The sequence below is a fragment of the Aquarana catesbeiana genome, linkage group LG03, assembly GCF_042186555.1.
Source record: "Aquarana catesbeiana isolate 2022-GZ linkage group LG03, ASM4218655v1, whole genome shotgun sequence".
Classification (NCBI taxonomy): Eukaryota; Metazoa; Chordata; class Amphibia; order Anura; family Ranidae; genus Aquarana; species Aquarana catesbeiana.
The window spans coordinates 62,638,586-62,663,555 of record NC_133326.1 but is presented as its reverse complement, the minus strand read 5'-3'; the positions used below and the strand labels follow the sequence as shown (position 1 = coordinate 62,663,555).

Below are 24,970 nucleotides of genomic sequence, written 5' to 3'. Positions count from 1 at the left end.
ACTCCCAGTTTTTATTATGACAGTTGGGATACGCTGATATTCTTAATGTGGAAGCAGCAGCAGGAGAAAGGAACAGGGCACAGGAGCTACCACCCTGGAATCTTCATTGAAGTTTTTAAGGGTGCCTCTCCTATTCGTTAGATCCTGGATTGATTAAATTCCTTGAATTCAGAATCACCAACTTTGCAACATCATGGGAAGGGACATGACTTCAGTGTTGTAGGCCTAACAAAGTGGAACTTCCAGGATCCATTTTTTTGTTTACAAACTTTTTTTTGAATGAAAACAGTTGGTACAAAAAGGTACAATTATAAAAATAGACAAGATATTCTGATAAAAGATATTTAGTACAAATAGTGTGCATAAAGCTGATGAACCTGCAAGGTAAGTAGCAGACAGACAGAGAAAAATATCATATGTACATTATAAAAAGTAAGGCAAAAGATATGCATAAAGACAGTATTGCCAACATAAGGAATGTCAACATAGGGTGATACAGCCAATATAATGATTGAATAACATATCAAAAAGGTTCAATAAGGAGAGCCACAAAAATATCAAAGGAGTCAATGAAAAACATTGCCATGTTCAAACCAAGAATCCCATTTCTTATTATAGTAAGGCATAGAATTATATAAGGTATGGAAGATCTTTTCCATGCAGCTAATGGAGCCTACTCTTGTTTTAATTTGTGAGATCGGAATAGAAGGAGTTTTCTAATGCAAGGTGATAACCCAATGAACGGAGACACAAATAGTATGGATAAGTCTCATATGAGGGATGGGAATCTTTGTGATAGATGTAAAACAAACAGTTTGCCATTGTAAGGCGAACAGGGCTACCAACTATTCTTAAAGTGGAAGTCCATGCAAAATCTAAAATCCCTGCATCTATAGACACCAGGGATCTAACAATAACCCTGTAAATAAAGAAACGAGTATACATACATTTTTGGAAGCCGATCTGACCCGCTCCGACCGGATCCCAAGCTGAGCTGTCAGCCACGGCTTCTCTGTGTAGGCGGGTGCAGAGGAGACGGAGAACAACGGAAGCCCCATAGTAACTCTATGGGTGACGCCACTTCCCATTAATTTCACAGCTGTTGTCTTCAGTGTCCTCTGCAGAGCTTCCGGGGCTGGAGATCGGGTCGGAGCGGGTAAGATCTGCTTACAAAAAGGTATGTAGACTCCTCTTTGATTGGGAGGTTAGTGTTAGAGCCCTGTTGTCTATAGATGCAGGAATTTTAGATTTTGCATGGCCTCCTACTTTAAGAAAAAATCCTCCAGTTTACAACGAACAAGGAGAATCTTCTCGTATTCCAAGAAAATATGGGTAAAGGAGCCAGGGAATGGGCATCCCTGAAAACAAGTAGGGAAAACTAACAGAAAGATAGAATGCAACTTTACTGGGGTCAGGTACTATATCTTGTAAAAATCTTAAAAACGGTTTCACAGATTGAGTGACCAGGTACATTTCTGAATGTTTACAAAACATTTGTCCCAATCCTCTATGGATAAAGCAATAGCACAATCAGATTCCCATTTGGTCCTGTACAAAAGCTTATCCTGCAGGAGTAGTTTTTTGAAGCTTTAGCAGTATTTCTAGATTCTGGTAGGAAGATAAGAGCCTGCTTGTATGCTCCACTGATAAGCCCAAGGCAGATGTTCTACAAGGTTTACCCTAGAGATATAACATTTCTGGAAATTTTGAAGCCATAAAAAAACCAAATTTTTTTCCCTGTGTTTTCCACAAAAAAAATGGAAATTTTTGGAAAAATTGCAAAAAAATTCAGTGTGCAACGGTTTTACAAACTGAAAGTAATTTTGTTATGCCCTGTACACACGGTCGAATTTTCCGACGGAAAAAGTGCGATCGGATTGTGTTGTCGGAAATTCCGATCGTGTGTGGGCTCCATCGGACTTTTTCCGTCGGAATTTCCGACACACAAAGTTTGAGAGCAGGCTATAAAATTTTCCGACAACAAAATCTGATCGTTTAAATTCCGATCGTGTGTACACAAATCCGACGCACAAAGTGCCACGCATGTTCAGAATAAATGAAGAGACGAAAGCTATTGGCTACTGCCCTGTTTATAGTCCCGACGTACGTGTTTTATGTCACCGCGTTCAGAACGATCGGATTTTCCGACAACTTTTTGTGACCGTGTGTATGCAAGACAAGTTTGAGCCAACATCCGTCGGAAAAAACCCATGGATTTTGTTGTCGGAATGTCCGATCAATGTCCGATCGTGTGTACAGGGCATTACACTGGGAATGTGAAGGGTATATAAAAGCATTATGCTTGAAATAAAAGTAAAGTTATTCAGTAAATAAACTAATTGTGCTTTTAACATTTTATTAGAAATGAAATAATAAGGACTGTATGCGTTAAGAACATTTCATGACAACTATACATGACAACAGGTAACCACCCCCCTTTCCCTCAAAATAATTTAAAGCCTTCCTGCCAATATGCATTTTCAGTTATTGATAATGCTAACCCAGAAGCATATATTGCTCTTACAAGAGCGTAATCAATTTTCTCCCGATTTTTAGGTGTAATTTTCTCTATAAATGAAGGGATTGTTTATTTTTGGGAGGCCATGGTTTATAACATTTCCTTATTTGAAGATGCTGCTGGTGAAGAAACACTTTGTGATGATCCAGAAGCAGCAGAAAGAGCGTTTCTGGAATGAGAACTCTGGAGGGAAAAGCACCTCACTTTCATTCTGGTCTTCATCATTTCATAAAGTATTTTTTAATGTCTTTAGGGCACCTCTGGCATGCTGGATGTATTTTGTCATCTTTGTAGCATTTGGAAAATAGCATTTCTTCTCACAATATTTGTGAATTGCAGCTTTGCTCTCAGCAGAAATTGCACTGTGGAAAGGTTTCCAAACTCTAGATGTCGGTCTCACCATTTTACTAAGAGGAGGAAAGGAAAAAAACAATTTACTGACCAGATTATAGGTAAACATTATGCTGTGATGGTGGAGAACATACTGTAATTAGGAATCGTTTAAAAGTGATAAAGATAAACTACCGTGTTTATCGGTGTATAACACGCACCTTAATTTAAGAGGGAAGTTCTTAAATTAAAAAAATAAAAAATAAACTTTTAAATAAAGACCTTTTGAAGCAAAATAAGGGTCACAGCCCATCAATGCAGCCTCACCAGAGCCCAGCCAAGCAGCCTCACCAGAGCCCAGCCAAGCAGCCTCACCAGAGCCCAGCCAAGCAGCCTCACCAGAGCCCAGCCATGCAGCCTCACCCGTAGTACCCATCAATGCAGCCTCACCAGTAGTACCCATCAATGCAGCCTCACCAGTAGTACCCATCAATGCAGCCTGCTCAATGACCATCTGCAGCCTCTGTTGCCCAACAATGCAGCCTGCTCGGTGCCCATCTGCAGCCTCTCCGTTGCCCAACAATGCAGCCTGCCCAGTGGACATCTGTAGCCTCGCCAGTGCCAGATTACAGAGCCACGATCTCCTGTGATCTCCTGTGTACCCGGCGCTCAGTCACTCACAGTCCCGCCTCCTGGCCCGGCTCATATGATAGACAGAACAGTGGTCCAATGCCAGGCGGCGGTAGTGTGCCTGTCTGAGCGCCGGGTACACAGGAGATCGCAGGTATGTGTAATCCAGCAGCACTCGTTCCTTCCTTCCCCTCAGAGACAGCCAGGAATCGGCGTATAACACACACACACACACACACACGCGATTTCCCCCTGATTTTCAGGGGAAAAAAGTGCGTGTTATACACTGATAAATATGGTAATTTGTCAGACAAATTTTTATTCTCACCTGTCAATTAAGGCCTGAGAGGACAGAAACCATCATCTACTGTATCCCAACAATCACCCTCAGAAATTTTTCAATAAGATCTTTATGTTATAGAATTTGAATACCATGTGATAGATATAGTATTCATCATTCTAAAAGAACATATTCCACACTTTTCAAATTTTCTTGAAAACAACAGCTCTGAAAAAGAAAAAAAAAATTTCGCCCAGTTTTTCTATTTTATTTTCCAGGCCTTCCCATCTCTAGTCATACCCTACTGGACAAACATATCTAAGGAATACGGTATTGCTACAGACTATTTTATCAAACATTTGAATATCATCATTTTAGAGTTAATTCAGTACACTGTAAAATATTTTTATTTGATTTTTTTTTTCTAACTTGCTCATTAAATAATTCACATTCCTAAATATTAAACTCGGATGCAGTTGTTACTTCTCCACACACAATAGTTGCTATCTGGTGTTTTGGTTAGCATGGGTCCAGAGGTTACATCCAAATAGATAGGAGGTTCCTTCACACAAACATACTGCAACTTATAGTGCATTTCTCTGATTAATGTAACTTATTATTATTATTATACAGGATTTTTACAGAGCCAACAGTTTACGCAGCACTTTACAATATAAAAGTGAGACAATACAGTTATAATACAATAAAATACAAGAGGATTAAGAGGGCCCTGCTCAGAAAAGCTTACAATCTAATAGGGTGGGGCAAGTGGTACAAAAGGTTGTAACTGTAGGGAATGAGCTGATGGAAGTGGTAAAAGATTAGTTGGAGACGTGATAGGCTTTCCTGAAGAGATAAGTTTTCAGGAATCGCCTGAAGGTAGCAAGAGTAGGGGATAGCCGGACAGGTGGAGGTAGCGAGTTCCAGAGGATGGGAGAGGCTCTGGAGAAAACCTGGAGACGAGCATGGGAGGAGGAGACGAGAGAGATTGAGAGTAGGAGGTTTTGAGAAGAGCGGAGAGGATGATTTGGGTGATATTTGGAGACAAGATTGGTGATGTAGCTCGGGGCAGTTGTGAATGGCTTTGTATGTTGTGGTTAGTATTTTGAATTTAATTCGCTGAGTGATTGGGAGCAGTGTAGGGATTGGAGGAGAGGGTTGGCAGACACTGAGCAGTTGGTAAGGTGGATAAGTCTGGCAGCAGCATTCATGATAGACTGAAGAGGGGATAGCCTATGGAGAGGTAGGCCAATGAGAAGGGAGTTGCAATAGTCAAGGTGAGAGATAACAAGGGCATGAATGAGGAGCTTGGTGGTTTCATTAGTTTAAAAGGGGCAAATTTTAGAGATGTTACGGAGGTGAATTCTACAAACTTTTGACAACGATTGGACTTGAGGCTGAAATGACAAGTCAGAGTCTAGGATTACACCTAGTACCCTGGCGTGAGGGGAGGGACTGATAGTTGCATTGTTGATTTTGATGGAAAAAGTCATGGAGGGGGGCATAGGCGGGGGGGAATATTAATAGCTCAGTTTTAGAGAGATTTAGTTTAAGGAAGTGGTACGACATCCATGCTGATATGTCAGTTAGTAATGCGAGAGGAGACTGAAGGAGTTTCACCTAAACAAACCTAAATTTAGCAGAGTACTACATAACACAGGGTTGTCATTCTGTAAAAAGAGACCCAAGATAGGCATTTCAGTACAGGGCATCCTCCTACTATAGGCTGCACTCTTTACTTTAACCTGTTTACTAATAACCATCCATATAATTGAGAATGCAAACCTTTAGTGTAATATATCCATGTACTAGTAACCAGAGGTATCACTAAGGTTGCAGCCTATTCATTTATAGTAACCAGTAGTATCACTGAGAATATAAACTATCCATTAACTGAAGGTCAGTGACCTTTCCGAGAATGAAGCCTGTCTACTTACTAAAGATCGGTGGTATCACTGACAATACATTTTATCCAGTCACTAGAAGCCTGTAACATTGCCAACTATGTTTACTCTTCTTGTCAATAGAAACTCAAATACAGCTCATCCAATGTGGTCTTAACAGATCATTAACAACTTACCAGTCCTAGTAGATTTGGCTCAGATGAGTTCACAAGGATGAACCGGTTCTACTAGCAGTCTCATCAAGATATGTCAGATGCCTTTGGATATAAAGTCTGGGCATTTTTAGCTACATGGTTTATATTCTCAAGGAATGTATGCAAGGAAAATACATTGCACTAGTCTGATAATGTAAAATAACATGAAAACCTGAAAAAAGTAACTTTGTTGTGTTCTATGTTGTGAAGATTTCAGTAGAAGGTTGCCACATGAAGTAAAGTGTGTGTCAGTTACACCCAGCAGCACCAATAAAGAATCTGTGCTTTGGAAAGTTAATTTGAGTGCCAGTTGGGATGGAAGCTGAACCAGAAGCAAGCTGTATAGAAGGCAAACAGAAGTGGCTACACTAAGAGCGGACGGTGTGCCTCTCATGTTTGGTACCTGATCTGAGGAATCGCAATGTAGTAGACTCCTGGCAAAGAAGGTAAGTGGCCTTCCGTATTGAAAAATCTAAATAATGAATGAAAGCCTGTACCTGTGATGATGAGGCTTCGTCTTGGGATAATCTACTCAGAGATCCCAAAGGGGACTGCATGACAAAAATGTAACTTTATATTACAGTAAATGTGTTAAGATTCCCTCCTTCACTTCACATAAGCAGGGCCGGATTTACATAGGGGCTATTGGAGCTGCAGCTCCAGGCCCCTTACATTAAAATAGGCTCATTTGCCCCCCCAAACAAAAAATTAATATAGAATTTCGAGGGTCATAGAGACCCCAAATTTGGGGGGTAGGTAGCAGAAGACCTACCCCACCACTGCTCAAAATGTTGGGTTGGGGCTCTTAGAACCTATGGTTTCAGAGATATGGGGCTCCTTGTGCAGCCTGTCAGAAGTTACACACAGTGCAGCCAGTTTAAATACAAGCTGGCACACTCTGTTTGCAGCAGACTGAGAGATTGAGCTCACATTGCCTCTCCTCACTTCTTGTCAGAGGCACTGAGCTCAATGGGCAGCTTGGTGTCTTGGACCAACGGTAGAGTACCATTGGCCCCAGCTGTCCAATAAAAATGCTGCAGTAGAGGCACGCCTCTCACTGCAATGTCATAGAAGGGGGCATGTGTCTAAAAGACACATGCTCCCTTCCAGCCCAGAAGAAAAAACATGGGCTTAAGATTTACCCATAATCCCATGTTTTTCTCACAGTTAAGAGGGAGAATGAGAATCTTCTGCTGCTGAAAAGGTACGGTTTTAATCAAGCTAAATCCTATATTATTATGCTATATGTTATAACATAATAATTTATTTGTTATCTGTTTACTGTGAAATTACTGGTTTGAAGTTATAACTTCAAACTTCAGTAGTTTGTCCATTAAGCCAGCTGCTTGAGTACAGTTTTTGAAATTATAGTAAATTACCTTAAAAACAATATGATAATTATTTGTATTTTACTTATGGTAGTTGACTCCTTGCCACCCAGGCCAAATCTGACACTTCTACATGTTAAAATCATAATTTTTTTGCTAGAAAATTACTCAGAACCCTCAAACACATATACATAGTTTTAGCAGACACCCTAGGGAATAAAATGGCGGTCGTTGCAATTTTTTATGCTACACGGTATTTGCGCAGCAATTTTTCAAACGTGTTTTTTTTTTTTTTAAAGAAACTGTTTCATGAATTAAAAAAACACTAAAGTTATCCTGATTTTTTTTGTATACTATGAAAGATGATATTACGCCGAGTAAGTGGATATCCAACATGTCACGCTTTACAATTGCGCACACTTGTGGAATGGTGCCAAACTTCAGTACTTAATCTCCATAGGCGACGCTTTCAAATTTTTTACAGGTTACATGTTTAGAGTTACAGAGGAGGGCTAGTACTAGAATTGTTGCTCTTGCTCCAACATTCGCGGCGTATGTAACCTGTGTGTATCTGGCTCTGATACTAGCCAGTGCCTCAGCAGCCACTGACCTCACCACACGTCCCTGACCCAAATCTTAAAAATACATTTGGACAGGGCTGTACGAATGACGTAGCTGTGATGCTTTACGTTACAGATGCGACTTTTACTGCAGCATCTTTAACTGAGTCTGCAGAGTTTGACAGGCAGCACCGCCTGTCAAACTTGCCTATTGATTTCAATGGGGCCACTCTGCAACTGCAAGCCAAACTTGCTCGCAGTAGCAACAATGTAAAAACACCATTGAGCAATGTAAAAAAAAAAAAATGAGGTGGCAGTAGCACCTCATGAACGCCTGTCAGCTGCTGCTATATCACTTGCTGAAAAGCAATCCACCACAGATCACTTTGTAGAGAGCAGTAAGCATTACCGCAAATGTGAAAGAAACTTGAAACACATCATCCATTTCACACTCCCATTTCATCCATTTCACACTCCCCATCACCCACTTCACTCCGCAGCCACTTCCCATGTTAGCCACCTCCCTTCAATTTATATCACAGGTGACCATTTACCAACCTGCAGATGACAGACCCTACTCCAAAAGATATCACTCTCAGTTACTCCCCCCACCCGCTGATTGATATCCCTCCATGACCCCCTCACACCCCCCTGCTGACAGACCTCTCTCCCCAGCCTGTCCCCACACACCCTCTCACCTGCTGACCTGTGGATGGGGGAATCACTCTCGCACTGTTATGGTGTTCTGCCAGTGGGGAGCCTTCTCTACCCACAGAATACAATGATCAGTGCTGCTAACTATAGCTGGCAGCACTGATTGTTTTGGGAAAAACCTGACAGGCTGGTTGTACTCAAGTCGATTAATAGATTGACTTGTGTACAACCAGCTAGCCCATACATAGGCTGGTCTCTGCTTAATTGGCTTAATTTCAATCCATGTATGGCCTGCTTAACCACTACGCAGTCCCTAAACATCCATCCACAAACCTTTACATTTTTCCTTCCCAGATTCCTTCATCCTCCTCACCTGTACATAGTGCCCACTGTCACACCCTTCACATGCCTCACCTGTACATAGTGCCCACTGTCATACCCCCCCCCCCACAGTCCTCTCCTGTACATACTGCCCCTGTCATACACTTCTCTCCTGTACATTAGTGCCCACTGTCATACCCTCCACATTCCTCTCCTGTGCATACTGCTCACTGTCATACATTTCTCTCCTGTACATACTGCCCCTGTCATACACTTCTCTCCTGTACATAGTGCCCACTGTCATACCCTCCACATTCCTCTCCTGTGCATACTGCTCACTGTCATACATTTCTCTCCTGTACATACTGCCCGCTGTCATACCCTCCACCCTACTCTCTTGTACATACTTCTCACTGTCATACACTTCTCCTGTACATAGTGCCTGCTGTCGTACCCTCCACCCTCCTCCTGTACATACTGCCCACTTTCATAAACTCCTCTGTGCATACTGCCGGCTGTCATACCCTCCACACTCCTTTCTTGTACATACTGCCCACTGGCATACCCTCCTTACTCCTCTCGTGTACATACCCTCCACATTCCTCTACCTCACCTGCGCATACTTCCCACTTTTATACCATCCATACTTCTCCCCTTTGCCTCTTACCCACAAAAACAGTTCTTCAAAATTATATTGAATATCTTCAATGTTACCAGCTATAGAATGTGCTCACTTTTGTTAGTTCAACTAAAGGAAATATTCTCAGTCCTCATTTGTTCTGCCCATTATTAGTACTCATTTCATTTTGTGATTACTGTTGTGATATATAGAGGAACATAGGGGGATGTCAGCTACTCTAAATATACCACTGGTAAAAAAAAAAGTGTCCCTGAAAATATTTTTTAAATGTTGGCAACTATGCACTTGGGCACTTCCCAAGGGCCTCCGGGTCAGTAGGGGGCCCCATGAATCTCTCTCTCTCTAACAGTATGCGTTAAAAGCAGTGATCTAGTCTGCACGCATTTGCAAATGCATGCTTAAGCCACAGAGCCTCTCCACGGCACCCTGGTATCTGTGGTTCCTAACACTAGCTTATAAGTGTCTCCACAGTGGAAGCACATGCATTCTGATGGATAGATGGAGGGCAGGTAGACTAAAGGGGAGCCCACCCCTTCTTAAAGGTATAGGAGCACACTGAGCACCCAGCATATAGCACAATGGCTGTGAAGGTGTCAAGTGCGTTGCCTGACCAATACACAGTGAGACATGTATCTTTAAGAAGGGATGGGCTCCCCTCCATCTATCCATCAGAATGCATGTGCTTCCACTGTGGAGACACTTATAAGTTAGTGTTAGGGACCAATGATATTAGGATGCCGTGGCGAGGCTCTGTGGCTTACGCATGCATTTGCAAATGCATGCAGACTAAACCCCTGCTTTTATCGCATACTGTTATACAGGTCTGCGAGCTGGTCGGTAAGTAAGCTTGTTTTTTTCCTTGGATTTATCCTTGGCCTTATTTATATCCAAAGAATGGTCAGGCAGGCGGAAGGTCATACACTAACTGGCTGTGAAGTACCAAATCATTGCCATAAAAAGTGTATGGGGACTCGGGTCCTGCCCCAGGAGACATGCATCAATGGAAATTTTTTTTTGTTAAAATGGCCATCTTTACAGGAGCAATGATTTTAGTTATGCTTAAAGTGATACAATAAAAATGAAAAATTCCTTTAACCGCTTACCGTCCAGCACTCGACGATATACATCAGCAGAATGGCACGGCTGCTCAAATGGGCATACCTGTACGTCTCCTTTAAATCACAGGCTAGTGGCCCACGATGGTGACACAGAGAGGTGATGCAGAGTAATCAGTGCATTTTTATAGCACTAAGCTGTTTAAATGTCACTGGTCCCAAAATAGTGTCAAAAGTGTCCGATCTATCCGCCACAACGTCGCAGTCTCAATAAAAATCGCAGATCGCTGCCATTACTAATAAAAAAAAATAATAATACCATAAATCTATCCCCTATTTTGTAGACGCTATAACGTTTGCGCAAACCAAGCAATATACGCTTATTGCGATTTTTTTTTTTTTTTTTTAATCAAAAATATGTAGAAGAATACATATTGGCCTAAACTGAGGAAGAAATGTGTTTTTTTTATATATATATTTTTTTTTGGGGGATATTATTATAGCAAAAAGTAAAAAATATTGCTTTTTTTCAAAATTGTCGCTTTTTTTGTTTATAGCACAAAAAATAAAAAACACAGAGGTGATCAAAAAATGCTTTGGTCGGGAAGGGGGTAAATCCTTCCAGGGCTGAAGTGGTTAAATATCGTGCCTGGGGGGGGTGTCCTTAGTCTGCCAGTAAAGTAGCACATCTGGCCAATGTGTGGAACATTGCTGCAGCAAAATGACATTTCTAAAAAATGAATTACTAACAATACAATATTAATATTAATATAAAACTGCTCGCGGCTGTAATATATTCCCTGATCCTGGCAATATAGATTAAAAATCAAGGAAAAAAAACTGTGTGCGGGTTCCCCCCCAGTCCATACCACGCCAAAATAAAAAAAAAAATGTTAAAAATGGTGAGGGTTCCCAAAATCCATACCAGACTCTTATCCAAGCAAGCAGCTATGGCAGGCCAGGAGGGGGGGGGGGGGGGCGAGGGAGCCATACCAGACTGCTTGCCCTCAACATAGGGGAGGGTGCTTTGGGGTCCCCCCCAAAGCACCTTGTCCCCATGTTGATAGGGACAAGGACCTTTTCCCCATAACCCTTGCCCGGTGGTTGTGGGAGTCTGCGGGCGGGGGGCTTATCGGAATCTGGAAGCCCCGTTTACCAAGGGGACCCCAGATCCTGCCCCCCATGTGAATGGGTATCAGGTACATTGTACCCCTACTCATTCACCAAAAAAAGCAGTAAAATATGACAAAAGACAATAGCCAGTTTTTGAGAATTCCTTTATTAAAAATGTCTTCTTCCCCCATCTTCCTCTGGTCTTCCTTCGGACTTCTTCCTCCAGCTTCTTCTTCCCCCGCTTTTTCCTCCATTTTCTCCATCTTCCTCCGGCTTCTTCTTCCCCCGCTTCGTCCTCCGTTCTTCTTTCTTTACCCCTGCTGCCGCTGCTCCCGCTGCTCCCGCTGCTCCCGCTGGAGATTAAAAAAACAAACCTCCTCCGATGCTGCGGATGCTGTCATTCCGAGACCCCATCCCTTGTGACTTCACTGCCCAGGGCATGATGGGTCAGTGATATCACAAGGGAGCGGGGTCTCCAGCTGACATCATCCGGTGGCCACGGTCAATAATTATATATGAACTGTGCACTATGGAAACGGACAGATTGGCTGGCCGCAGGGTTCAGAGGAGGGTCGCTATTTTCACATTCAGCGGTTCGTGGCGGGAGCGGCGGTGGAGAAAGACCGGAAGAAGAAGCCAGAGGAAGATGGAGAAAGAAGCCGGAGGAAGAAGAAGACCGAAGGAAGACTGGAGGAAGAAGTGGGGGAAAGAAGAAGACATTTTTAATAAAGGAATTGTCAAAAACCGGCTATTGTCTTTTGTCAAATTTCACTACTTTTTTTTGGTGAATGGGTGGGGGTACAATGTGCCAGATACCCATTCACATAGGGCACAGGTGTCAAATACAAGGCCTGCGGGCCGAATCCAGCCCTCCAGGCCATTTCATGTGGCCCTCGCACCTCTCGGCAGCTACAGGAGAGCTCCAGCCCCCCTCCAGACCCTTACTTTCTGCTTTCAAGCAATGCATCCAGCTTCTTCCCAGCAGCAGCATAAGGAAAGAGGGGTGCACTGTGATGTAAGGGAGAGTGGGGGACTCAACTGCTGATGGTGGGGTGGCTCTTGATATCTAATATAAGGGGAGGGGATGCGCTGGACAATCTTACAGATACAACCGGCCCTTTTGAGGGCAATCATAATGCTGATGCGGCCCAAGATGAAATTGAGTTTGACACCCCTGACATAGGGGGACAAGGATCTATCAATGCAAAAGAACATGGTGTCGAGGAAGAACACAGCAGCGGGAGAAGTAGGAGGTGGCGGGAGAGATGGTGGCAGGAGACGATGGCGACAGAAGATGGCGGGAAGAGAGACAGCACCAGGAGAAGATGACAGCGGGAGGCATGGCTCAGGGGAGAAGATGGCTCAGAGTTATTTTACAATAAAGGAATTGTCAAAAACCGGCTATTGTTTTTTGTCCCATTTAACTGCTTTTTTTGGTGAATATGAAGGGGTACAATGTACCCGATACCCATTCACATAGGGAGGGGGGATCTGGGGGCCCCCTTGTTAAAGGGGGCTTCCAGATTCCGATAAGCCCCCCACCCACAGACCCCCAAACAACCGGGCAAGGGTTGTGGGGATGAGGCCCTTGTCCCCATCAATATGGGGACAAGATGTTTTGGGGGGGACCCCAAAGCACCCTCCCCATGTTGAGGGCATGTGGCCTGGTATGGTCTCATCCCTCCCTTTTTCTGTGACCTGCCAGGTTGCGTGCTCTGATAAGGGTCTGGTATGGGTTTTGGGGGAGACCCCCACACTTTTTTTTATTTTGGCATGGGGTTCCCCTTAATATCCATACCAGACCTGAAGGGCCTGGTATGGGTTTTGGGGAGACCCCCATGTCATTTTTTTTTACGTTGGTGCGGGGTTCCCCTTAATATTAATACCAGACCCAAAGGGTCTGTTATGGACTGGGGGTGGAACTAATGCCATTTTTTTCAGTGATTTTTATCTATATTGCCAGGATCCGACAATACATTACAGCCGCGAGCAGTTTTATATGACATTTTTTCCTTTAGAAATGTCATTTCGCTGTGGTACTGTTATAAACACGGTAAAGATGCGCTACTTTTCAGGCAGACTAAGGAGACCCCCCAGGCATGATATATAAAGGAATATTTTATTTTTATTGTTTCACTTTAAGCATTATTAAAATCACTGCTCCTGAAAAAACGGACGTTTTTAAAACTTTTTGGGGGGGTCCGCTCCAAATCCATACTAGATCCGAAGGGCCTGGTATAGAGCTGGGGCGATTTTTTTTTTTTTTGCCTGCATTTTTTTTTTAACTTTCAGGGGGGAAGCCACTAACAGCTGATTACTCATTTGCTGCGGCTGGCTTCCTGGCCCCCGCAAAACACAAAAAAAAATTGCATCACAACCGCAACAGTTGCGTTCCTGGTGCGGTTCCATTGAAATCTATTACACGCAAATCGCTGAAAAAAAGTCCCCAACCGTTTCCAAAAATGCACTGGCCACAAAACGCATAGATGTGAACTAGTACTATAGGAAACCATGTTAAATGGACTGTAGAGCGTTTCTGCAAACTGCAAATTGCACTAAAAAATGCATAGGTGTGAACCTAGGGTCAGTGCCGGTTCACACTGGAGCGAATCTAGCACGGGTTCCCACATCGCATACAACTCGCATGCAGTTCACACTGCCATATGCGAACTGCTGGGAGTGTCCATAGAAAGCTAAGGACACCCCCAAATCAGTTTGCATATCTCAGAGCGAACTGCAAATTCAGACAGGAATTGGATCGCATGGGTGTGAACCCATGCGATACAATTCTGCTGCGGACCAAAAAAAGGGTCTTGTGTGAGTTCGGTTCGAATGCGATGCAAATTCAGCCATACAATCTGTATGGCTGAGTTTGCATCACACAGACATCGCATGTGATTTGCAGTGCGGGGCATATCACATCTGATGTCGAACAGCACAGCAGTGTGAACCAACCAATGCACAGGTTAATATAGAGTTCCCTGATAGGGGCTGGGATGGAGCCATGCTTTGAGGAGAGATTACTTAAGCAGCCAGGTGAGAGTGGCTGGTCTCTTAAGCAGAACACGTGGAGAAGTAAGCTGACAAAAAAAATTACTGCATACCCATGACAAGTAAACCGTGCGAGTTCAGCTGCACTCACACGATTTCATTCCCGCATGTCAGTCCCGAATGCGGGAGGGAATTTCAGAGACATCTGTGCAGGCTTCTGCACTGATGTCAATAAAAAAGTTGCTAAAAAGTAGTACAGAAACTACTTTTGGAAATTACGGCGCCGCACCGATTAGAACGGTGCAATTGCCGCCGATTTGGCATGCGATTTGACATGTCAAATCATGCCAAAACACACCAATGTGAACCAGGGCTGACACAACACTGCCTATCCACCAGCTTAATTCATTACCTGCAATAATCCACAGCTGTTACATATAAAGACTCCACCTTTATCATTAACTTGCAGGTGTGCTGAACAGATTAGTTTTTTTGGTGTACAATTATATCTTATAATTTCTATATGTATAAGTAAGATATTGCCCTACCCCAAAACCACCATCCCCAAAACGAATTAAAAAAAACAACAAACAAGCTCAATAATGTACTTTCATTTTGCCAGCAGAAACAAAATTATGTACATTCATTTACTAGCATTAAAAAATATCCTACAGGATATATGGTGCTACATTTAGCAAAACAGTTAGCAATTGGGTTTTAAGGGCCCTGCTCATAGGAGCGTACAATCTAAAATTTGTCTAAACCTTAGAGTGGACACAGCTTTACTTTCAGTGTATAACGGGTAACACATTTCATAGTACAACTACTCACCCACCAGCCCACATCACATTTTTATCTGCAAGATTATAGAAACATACTTAAGTCATTATTCTTACAAAGCATTCCAACATAATATTAAAAAAGCACATATTCAAACTATAACACCCACCACCACCCCACAATCCACACATATACATTGGGGAGTATGTTCTGCTGGAAGCTGCATTTCTGTGTACACGATTAAGCAATGAGATCAAAGAGTAGAAGGTCAGCAGATGCTCCCAAACCATGAATGCATGGTCAGACAGGAACAATACACACACAACATTGACAGCATGGTCACATAAACCCACTTTTGATGGAAAAAATGCACAAGCATTTCAGAAAACAAACAGCCCTAGTTGGGCGTTAGTATGCACAATATCATTCCTTCTCCCCCACACAAATCACAGCTAAAAGCAAGGCCTCTTCACAGGCCAAACGAACCCCCCCTACTGCAGCCCTTTATATAAGATAGGTTGCACTTTTAGCACACTGACACACGTCCAATAGAAGTACACGCCCACCAGTATCTTTCGGTCTGTCTCTTCATGTATGTCTAAAGTGATTGCACCTGAGCAGGAACACATACTACACATAATACTATTTGCAACTGTGTTAGCCCTTGGCTATGTGCATCAAATCTCCAACTACAGGCCAAAGATTGAAGTCCATTTGCATGCACATAAACAAAGCAACAGTTTTCTAAGCATATGCACCTGTGCAGTGTAAACCATACAATTTTAAATGTCCAAGTCCCTGGGCATGATTAGTGCTAACAAACATTAACATCAGACAGTCCCTGGCTGCAATGAGCTTCCAATCTAAGGTCCAAAACTAACTTTCTTACGTTAGAGACTATTTCGACAGGAGACAAATAGGGTGCCAGCATGTCTTTGGATTGTGGTGAGAAACCCACACAGGGAGAACAAATAAACGTAGCCAGCGGGCAGCCTCACACATATAGTCTGCATCTCTGTGGTGTGAACCAGCCCTAAGTCCATAGCCATGCTCAGTGTCACAAGCAATATACAATATATTGTCCTAAGTATTGGGACGCCTACCTTTATACCACATGAACAGTAATGGCATCCCAGTCTTAGTCCATAGAGTTTAAAATTCATTTGGTCCCACCCTTTGCAGCTATAACAGCTTCAACTCTTCTGGGAAGGCTGTCCACAAGGTTTAGGAGTGTGTGTATGGGAATGTTTGACCATTCTTCCATAAGTGCATTTGTGAGGTCAGGCACTGATGTTGGACAAGAAGGTCTGGCTTACAGTCTCTGCACTAATTCATCCCCAAGGTATTCTGTTGTGTTGAGGTCAGGACTCTGTGCGGGCCAGTCAAGTTCCTCCACCCCAAACTCACTCATCCATGTCTTTATGGACCTTGCTTTGTGCACTGGTCCAAATAATTTGGTGGATTATGATGTGGGGTTGCTTTTCAGGGGTTGGGCTTGGCCTCTTAGTTCCAGTGAAGGGAGCTCTTAAGGCATCAGCATATCAAGACATTTTGGACAAATGCTCCCAACTTTGTGGGAACATTTTGGGGATGTTCCAACATGACTGCACACCAGTGCACAAAGCAAGGTTCATAAAGACATGGATGAGGGAGTTTGGGGTGGAGGAACTTTACTGGCCTGCACAGAGTCCTGACCTCAACCAGATAGAACACATTTTGGCTGAATTAGAGCATAGAATGCGAGCCAGGCCTCCTCATCCAACATCAGTGCCTGGCCTCACAAATGCACTTCTGGAAGAATTTGTCAAACATTCCCATAGACACACTTAACTTTGTGGACAGCCCTCCCAGAAGCTGTTATAGCTGCAAAGGGTGGGCTAAATCAAATTTTAACCCTATGGACTAAGACTGGGCTGCCATTTAAGTTCATGTGTGTGTAAATGCAGGTGTCCCAATAGTTTTGGCTAGATAGTGAATTTGGCAAGATTTGCAATGGTGGTGGAACCCTCCTACACATAAATACTACATGTAAACATAGTTTTAGGACCTGAGTCAGGAGTTATGTTTAACAACATAGGGAAATGAAACAACTCCTCTACATGAAGCGGCATGTTTGGGATTCGAACTCAGACCCTCAGGGATGCTAAGCAGAAGTTCTAACCTCTAAGCCACAGAGCTGCCACATAGGAAAACCTCCTACACCTCCTCCTACAAATAAATACACATATACTGCATTTCTTTTGACATATAGGTGGTGGAATTGCATTACTCAAGAGTTATTCTTCTTGATTTATTCCATTATATTTGGTGGTTATTGGTGGGTGAGTGTAGAATAATGATGTTACCCTCTAGTTTTTGGGAATGACATTTTGATTACTGATGTTGGTTCATTTTAAATTTGCATCAGCAATGGTATTGTTTGTGGTTTGTAAAGACACCTGTGAGTTTGGGTAAAGATTTTTGTGAGATGGAGAGTAACAAGCTAAAGTGACAGAGAAAAATACATTTTACCAAAACATAAAAACATTCCACATTCTAGCATTCTTAAAAACAAAATAGATTAAGTAGAAGCAACATTGTTGCAAAGACAATTTATTTCAGAGAAAGATACATTTTATCTCAACAAGAAAAGTATTTATTTGGGGAAGTTAAAATTGTACCATTAGAATCAATGGCTGAAACTTGCATTGGGCTACATAACTCTCATTTTTACTCCCAAAAAACGCTCTTTAAACCCTTCCCAACCAGGCACTGCTGCGCGAGCTGTCGTAGCTGTAAGTCAGCTCTTTAAGACGCTGTAGCAGACGCACGCACTCACGCATCGTGTCCCCGGAGCCGATGCACTTGTCCAGCGGGCGCGATGACAGTCGGGCACCCGCGATTGCTCGTGACAGAGTGAGAACCAGGATCTGTGTGTGTAAACACACAGATCCTGGTTCTGTCAGGGGAGAGGAGACAGATCATGTGTTCCTACTAAGGAACAACGATCTCTCTCCTCCTCTAGTCAGCCACATTCCCCGCACAGTTAGAAACACACATAGGGAACACAGTTAACCCCTTGATCGCCCCCTATTGTTAACCCCTTCCCTGCCAGTGACATTTATATAGTAATCAGTGGCTATTTTTAGCTCTGATTGCAGTATAAATGTCACTGGTCCAAAAAACGTGTCAAAAGTGTCCGATGTGTCCGTTGCACTGCTACAGTCCCGATAAAAAATGAAGATCACCACCATTACTAGTAAAAAAAAAAGAAATAAAATAAAAATGCCATAAATCTATCCCCTATTTTGTAGACGCTAGAACTTTTGCGCAAATCAATCAATATATGCTTATTGCGATTTTTACCAAAAATATGTAAAAGAATATATATCGGCCTAAACTGATGAAGAAATGTATTTTTTAATAGTTAATATAGTTAATAGATAATATTTTTATATAGTTAAAGTGACAGTGCTGTATTGCAAAAAAATTGCCTGGTAAGGAGGGGGGGATCCTTCCGGGGCTGAAGTTGTTAACCCAGCGCTCATTTTGGTATTTACTATAGTGCCCTGTAAAAAAGCCATGGGAGCTAAAATGAGAGTAGTTTGCAGGTTTGAGCATGCTCAGTTGTGCTGGCACCTAGTTGTACAGAGACGCGGAATTTATCTCTTCTTAGACTTTTAAAGATATTTTTTTCAGTGTAGAAATCATTTTTTCACAAAGTTTAAAAGCAGATTATCTTTAAACAATATACTACATATTTCAGTACCATTTAGGCAATTATATCATGCTCTAAACATTATTTCCATGTGCACTACTCCAGGTTTTAGCAGAGTAAGGCTGCGTACACATGATCGGAATTTCCGACAACAAATGTTCGATGTGAGCTTGTTGTCGGAAATTCCGACCGTGTGTAGGCTCCATCGGACATTTTCTGTCGGAATTTCCAACAACAAAAATTTGAGAGCTGGATCTCAAATTTTCCGACAACAAAATCCGTCGTTGGAAATTCTGATCGTGTGTACACAATTCCGATGCACAAAATTCCACGCATGCTCTGAATCAAGCAGAAGAGCTGCACTGGCTATTGAACTTCCTTTTTCTAGTCCCTTTGTACGTGTTGTACATCAGCGTGTTCTTGGCGATCAGAATTTCTGACCGTGTGTATGCAAGACAAGTTTGAGACAACATCTGTCAAAAATAAATCCAGGACGTTGTTGTCGGAATGTCCGATCGTGTGTACGCGGCAAAAGGGTTTGGGCGATATTTGTTTTCAGGGAACTATAGTAAATTCAATTTTGGGAGTATTTTTTTACCAGCACTATAGTGAATACCGTTTTAGTGCTAATTAGCGCCGCGACGCTATAGTAAATGACCCCCATAGTGTCTCTCCCCAAACAGAGACACTGACAGCAATAAATATCGAAACCTTCCCATTTTATCCAAAACTAGAAACACATTTGCCTGAAGTCCCACTTTAAAGTAAGCAGAACTAACAATTCTATTGTTTTAGAACTTTTATTAGTAACACCTGGATAGCCATCACACAGAGAAGGAACATTCCAGATTAAACCTGCTTGGTATAAGCTAATAAAAAAAACAATGCATTTGTTTAACATTAGTGCTATAAGTCCTTAGAGTAACAAAAAACAAACAATCACCTGTTTTGTCCTGTAAAGTCTCAGCATTTCCTCATTCCTGAATGGTGAAACCTAATTTTAATGAGCAATACTATCAGTAGTGTGTTCAAGAACAATCTGTTTAAATTATCCTAACAAAGGTTATTTTGTTCCTTTATACACTGCAGGTAATAGAACAAATGGAAACTTACATCTCAGAAAGGAATCTGGAAATAACCTGTGCCTGAGCAGAATTGATTGGTTTGTTAATTTCCACTACTTTCCGTTGTATGAAGTTAGAGCGGAACTAAACTCTTAAAAAAAACAATTGTAGCAGGCTGGCTTTTATTGCAGAAGATACTCTGTATGTCTTCTCTGAAATAAAAATTGCTGCCTGCCTACAAATCTCAGTGTACAATGTCATCAAGTCACGGATTTGAGGGCGAATGATTGCTTGTGTGCAGATGTGTCCAGACAATCAAGATGGTCGAAGAAAACTTTAGGAAGATGTTAGTGTTGACAATGGAACGATGAGGGATCACAGATATCACATTGCTGGAGGAGGGTGATTTAGGAGGTAAGTTTGTCATAATATGCAGCTACGTTTATACTTGCACAAGAGCCTACCCACTAAGCAGTGGACTTTAGTTCCACTTTTACAGAGGAAAATCTCCCCCCCTGTTTTTTCTATCCCCTCCCCCTTACCTGTTATGCAGGGTTGTCCTAGAATCACATATTCACTTGCCCAGCAAATCCAGTATTGTCCTCCTGTGATCTACTGATCCACTGCCACAAACGGATCTCCCACCTCCATCTTCTTTTGTGAGGTTATTGGGATTCAGTTGCAGTGGCGTAACATAAGGGGGGACTGGGGGGGTGGTCCGCCCCAGGTACCACACATTGGGGGGGTGTCAGGCCAGCACTGCTTAGGGGTGTCAGGCTAGTGCCTCTTATTCAGCGGTTCTGCTTCCCTTTCTGAGCATAGGGAGCTTTGACTTCTAGTAGCGGTCCAGCTACAAAGATGGTGGAGGCCCGCGGAGGGAATATGGTGCATATGGTGGCAGGAAGTGCCCACTGGAATGCATTTCTGGCCCCATTTCCTGGTAGCTGTCATTGGCGTGCGTTCCACATTGCAGAATCACGCCTTTCTTCATGCTTCTGGATTGTAAGCTCTAACAAGCAGGGCCCTCTGATCCCTCCCTCCTGTATTGATTTGTATTGTAAGTGTACTGTCTGCCCTCATGTTGTAAAGCGCTGCACAAACTGTTGGTGCTATATAAATCCTGTATAATAATAATAATGCTTTGCACCCCAGTGAATACCCCTGAACACCCCTGAAATGTTTACATCCTGATTCCACTGTCACCAAACAAGCACCCGTGTGGTAAGTGTGTGCACAGCGGTATTTCACTTAGATTATTGCCAGATTAGGGGGTTTCAGAGGGGGGTTGGGGCGGTGCCAGATGGGGGGGGGGTTGTGCCAGATGGGGGGGTGTGCCAGATGGAGGGGTTGTGCCAGATGGAAGGGGGGTTGTGCCAGATGGAAGGGGGGTTGTGCCAGATGGGAGGTGCCAGATATAGGATCTGCCTGGGTGCCAAAAGCTCTAGGTATCTAGGTACGTCCCTGGCCAGTTGCCTCTTCTAGGTTCAGGCAGCCAACCCTCTATGATGTGCTGCTCGCTACATACACCTCTGTGTGTCCTTGCATATATCATGGGGGGTATCCTAGAAGGCTATGGAAGTAAAGACACAACATTCTTGCTTAGGTGTGAATCGTGGCAGAGAGGGTGGGTGGAACTAAAAATAAATAAATACAAATGTAAAAAAAATAAACAAAAAGAAAATTGCTCTTTAAACTTTCTGAGTGGGGAAGGTTGCGTAGAGTTCTGGACTTGCGGAGCGGGGAGAGATGCGGAGTGTTTTGAAGTGTCTGCTTTAAGCGAATACTCATGTTATGCACTAGGAGTATAGTACCCTTGAAATTACAAATGTAGACATTCTGCAAAATAATTTTGCTTTTATCTGGCAGTTACTCTTTGTTTTCCAGTATTAATTGAACGTGAGATTCTAAGAGCTCATTGCTACAAAGTAATGGCTTGTGCACAGTGTACATTTTATTGCAGAAGAGCAGCAGCATTTTTCTTCTACAATAATGTTCCTGCTTGTTCACAATTTTTTTCCTGATATGTTTAGTTCCACTTTAAGCAAATCATTTTTTTATGAATCTGTTGCAAAATGTATTACTTGGACATCCAGCAAGCTGACAGCACTAAGCCACTGGCTCATGATGAACAGCAGTGATGTCAGCTTGCCATGTGCAGTTCTTTAGCTGGCCATTGGGCTGCTTTATCAGGTCAATCAGATAGGAATTCCAATGGCCAATTGAAGGCAGACTTATATTGCTGCTGCTAATTGGGAGGCAATGGGGGAGATTTACTTTGGAGAGAGCAAAATCTGGTGCAGCTCTGCACAGAAACCAAACAGCTTCCATGTTTTATTGTCAAAGCTGAAGTTGAACAAGCCGAAGCTAGAAGCTGATTCACAAACAATCAATTGATTAAAAAAAGTGTATAGCATGAGATATTATGTGAAAATGAAAACTAGATTTGTTTTTGAGTACGTTGGCATGAATGGGCTGTCTTAACACAATGCATCTTAGCGCACGTATGTTAGCACACAGCACAGATGCAAATGGGGCCTCTGGGTTTATACATATACTTTAATTTTAATTTAATACAACTGTTTTGACTCAGAGGAAGGTAAATTAAATTACCAGGGATACAAAGTCCAATATGTATCTCTACAGTGGAAAAAAAAACAACTTTCTAAACCCATCATAAGAATTCATATAACTAATAGCCATTCCTGTTTTTGCAACATTTTTTTTATCAATTGAAAGTTGCTAGCCCTGGTCTTATCCCCAAAGCTTGAAAGACCAATGGATAAATTTATGCTGGCCATACACCCAACAATACAAATTAAAACCAATGAAGAGAGTCAAATCTTTTGAAAATCAAAAACACTAAGTGAGCATTTAGATATATAAACAATCAAATTATAAAGTAACAGCTGGACCTGATGGAAATTCCGCATTAATTTGACCAAATTAATCTTTTTCTTTGTTTTGTTGTACAACTGATTTCTGGCAAATGATTAGAATGATCAAATCAATTATTAAAGCATATGTCAAGCCAAAACCTTTTTATTCTAATTTTGGATAGTCAAGAAGGGCTCCTTTTTGGATTTTACTGCTATCCAGAGCTCTGTTAGAGATATCCTGCAGGCAGAAAGGCAGGAAGTAAGGGAACATCTGCAACACAGTCACAGACAGAAATAAAAGTTGTACAGGGGTTCTAGCCTACTCCGAATCTATTAAAGAAAATTATTTATATTTATGGCTGTGTTACTATTGCAGAGCTACTCTCACTTCCTGTCTGGTCAGCAACACAGGAAGTGGTTGCAAATCTTTGTAATGGAGCCCAAAATGGCAGTAAAAAGCTCACTGAAGTTGTAAAGCTTCTCTACTCTAAATCTAAAACAAGAAACAGAGTTTTGGCTAGGCATGCACTTTAAAGAGGAACTTCAATAGTGTCTGCAAAAAGCAAATATCAGTAGCTACAAGTATAATAGAACAGGTACTTACTTGCTCATGGAGTTTAGTGCTGTCTTATTTCAACCTGATATCTTCATTGATGTCTTCGACCTCTTGCCGCCATCTTGGATTCAGAAGGCGACTGTGGCTTTCTGATCAATGCCTCCAGAATATGCATTCTTCAAAAGGAGAGTGAAGGTCCGCTTTAATCACTTGTTCACTGTTAGATGTATGGCCAGCATCAGTCTGCTCTTAATCTTAAAAGTGGGGTGCCCCAGCAAAGCAAGCACCAGCCAGCATACCTCTCCAGGTCAAAAGGACACACACAACCCCCAATTATGACAAGGTATTAATCCATGTGAGGGAACCCTTATTGCTGCATTTCCTTCAGAAACTTGGATATCTAGGGCCCAGCAAGAATAAAAATATATGGATTTTGCATTATCATTTAATTGCCACTGTTGAAATAAGCACGACAAAACACGATTGGAACCAGATTAAGCATGAGACATCAGATGTGAGTAGTGGAAGGCAGATGTAATACTAAAGTCTAAGTTCATTATTCTGTTGCAAAATGGTAAATAAATAACTTGGAGCTTTTGGCATTCAGAACAATGTGACATTTATACATTGGCAGGAGGATGGCATTAACAAACAGTGCACTGGATAAACAGAAGTACTCAGTGTATACAATTATATGTGAAACAGGTAAGCAATCACAGTATAGTGCTAGATGGTTTATAACTTATCTGTAACATTTGAACTAAATATCACTAGACAGATTTTTTTTTTTGTTTAAATTCTGTATTTAGTTTTTTCAGATTGATAACACAAGTAGAGTCAGATTTGCCAGTTACATACTGAAGTTACAAAATACAAATGTACCTCAAAAAAGGACAAACATCAAAGCTGGAATAACAACCTCGACATCGCCTCTATCAAATGTCATCCTGCAATCATGGAGAAAACTAAAAGAGGGAATAAGGAAATATAAGAGTGGGACAGTTAGTACAGAAGGAATTGTAACATAGAGCTAAAATTTCCCTGGATAGGAGAATAACCTTGTCCACACAGGGATACCAAGAGTTCAACCCTTCTTAGCGGACAAGTCTGTAGATGGGGGTGAATGGAACTCCTTGGAGATCAGCCATATGGATCCTGACATAGAGAAAGACCTATAGGAGACACAGGTAAAAGAGAAAAGAAAGTACAGCAAAAAGAGGATGGCACGAAAAGAACAAACTAGGAGGGGGAGAAGAGAAAAGGGGAAAAAAAGGAGAAGGAGGGGTGGGGTCCCCAGGGAAGGTGGGAGAGAGGGGACCAGGGTCAGGTGAACACTTCATACTGACCCCTGAACTGTATTCAGGGGAATACTGTAGAGTTGCCATCTTATCTCTTTAAAACCAAACACATTTTAATTACATAGGTTTTGTCTCTGAATAAGGTGGTAATTAAACTCACTTGGTACCTTATTTGCATTAA

At 42.2% G+C, this 24,970-nt stretch overlaps 1 long non-coding RNA gene across 3 annotated transcripts; it reads right to left on the bottom strand.

Moving 5' to 3' along the window:
- Positions 1 to 328: 328 nt before the first annotated feature.
- LOC141131398 (uncharacterized) lies at positions 329 to 24,154 on the bottom strand. 3 transcript variants are annotated; one of them, XR_012242764.1, is made up of 5 exons: positions 23,540 to 24,133; positions 19,939 to 19,989; positions 15,350 to 15,374; positions 3,807 to 3,986; positions 329 to 2,925 (listed from the first exon to the last, which is right to left on the bottom strand). It is a non-coding gene; the product is annotated as an uncharacterized lncRNA (long non-coding RNA). The 3 variants fall into 3 exon arrangements; XR_012242766.1 differs by lacking the exons at positions 3,807 to 3,986; positions 15,350 to 15,374 and having other exon boundaries at positions 23,540 to 24,095; XR_012242765.1 differs by lacking the exons at positions 3,807 to 3,986; positions 15,350 to 15,374; positions 19,939 to 19,989 and having other exon boundaries at positions 23,540 to 24,154.
- Positions 24,155 to 24,970: the final 816 nt, after the last annotated feature.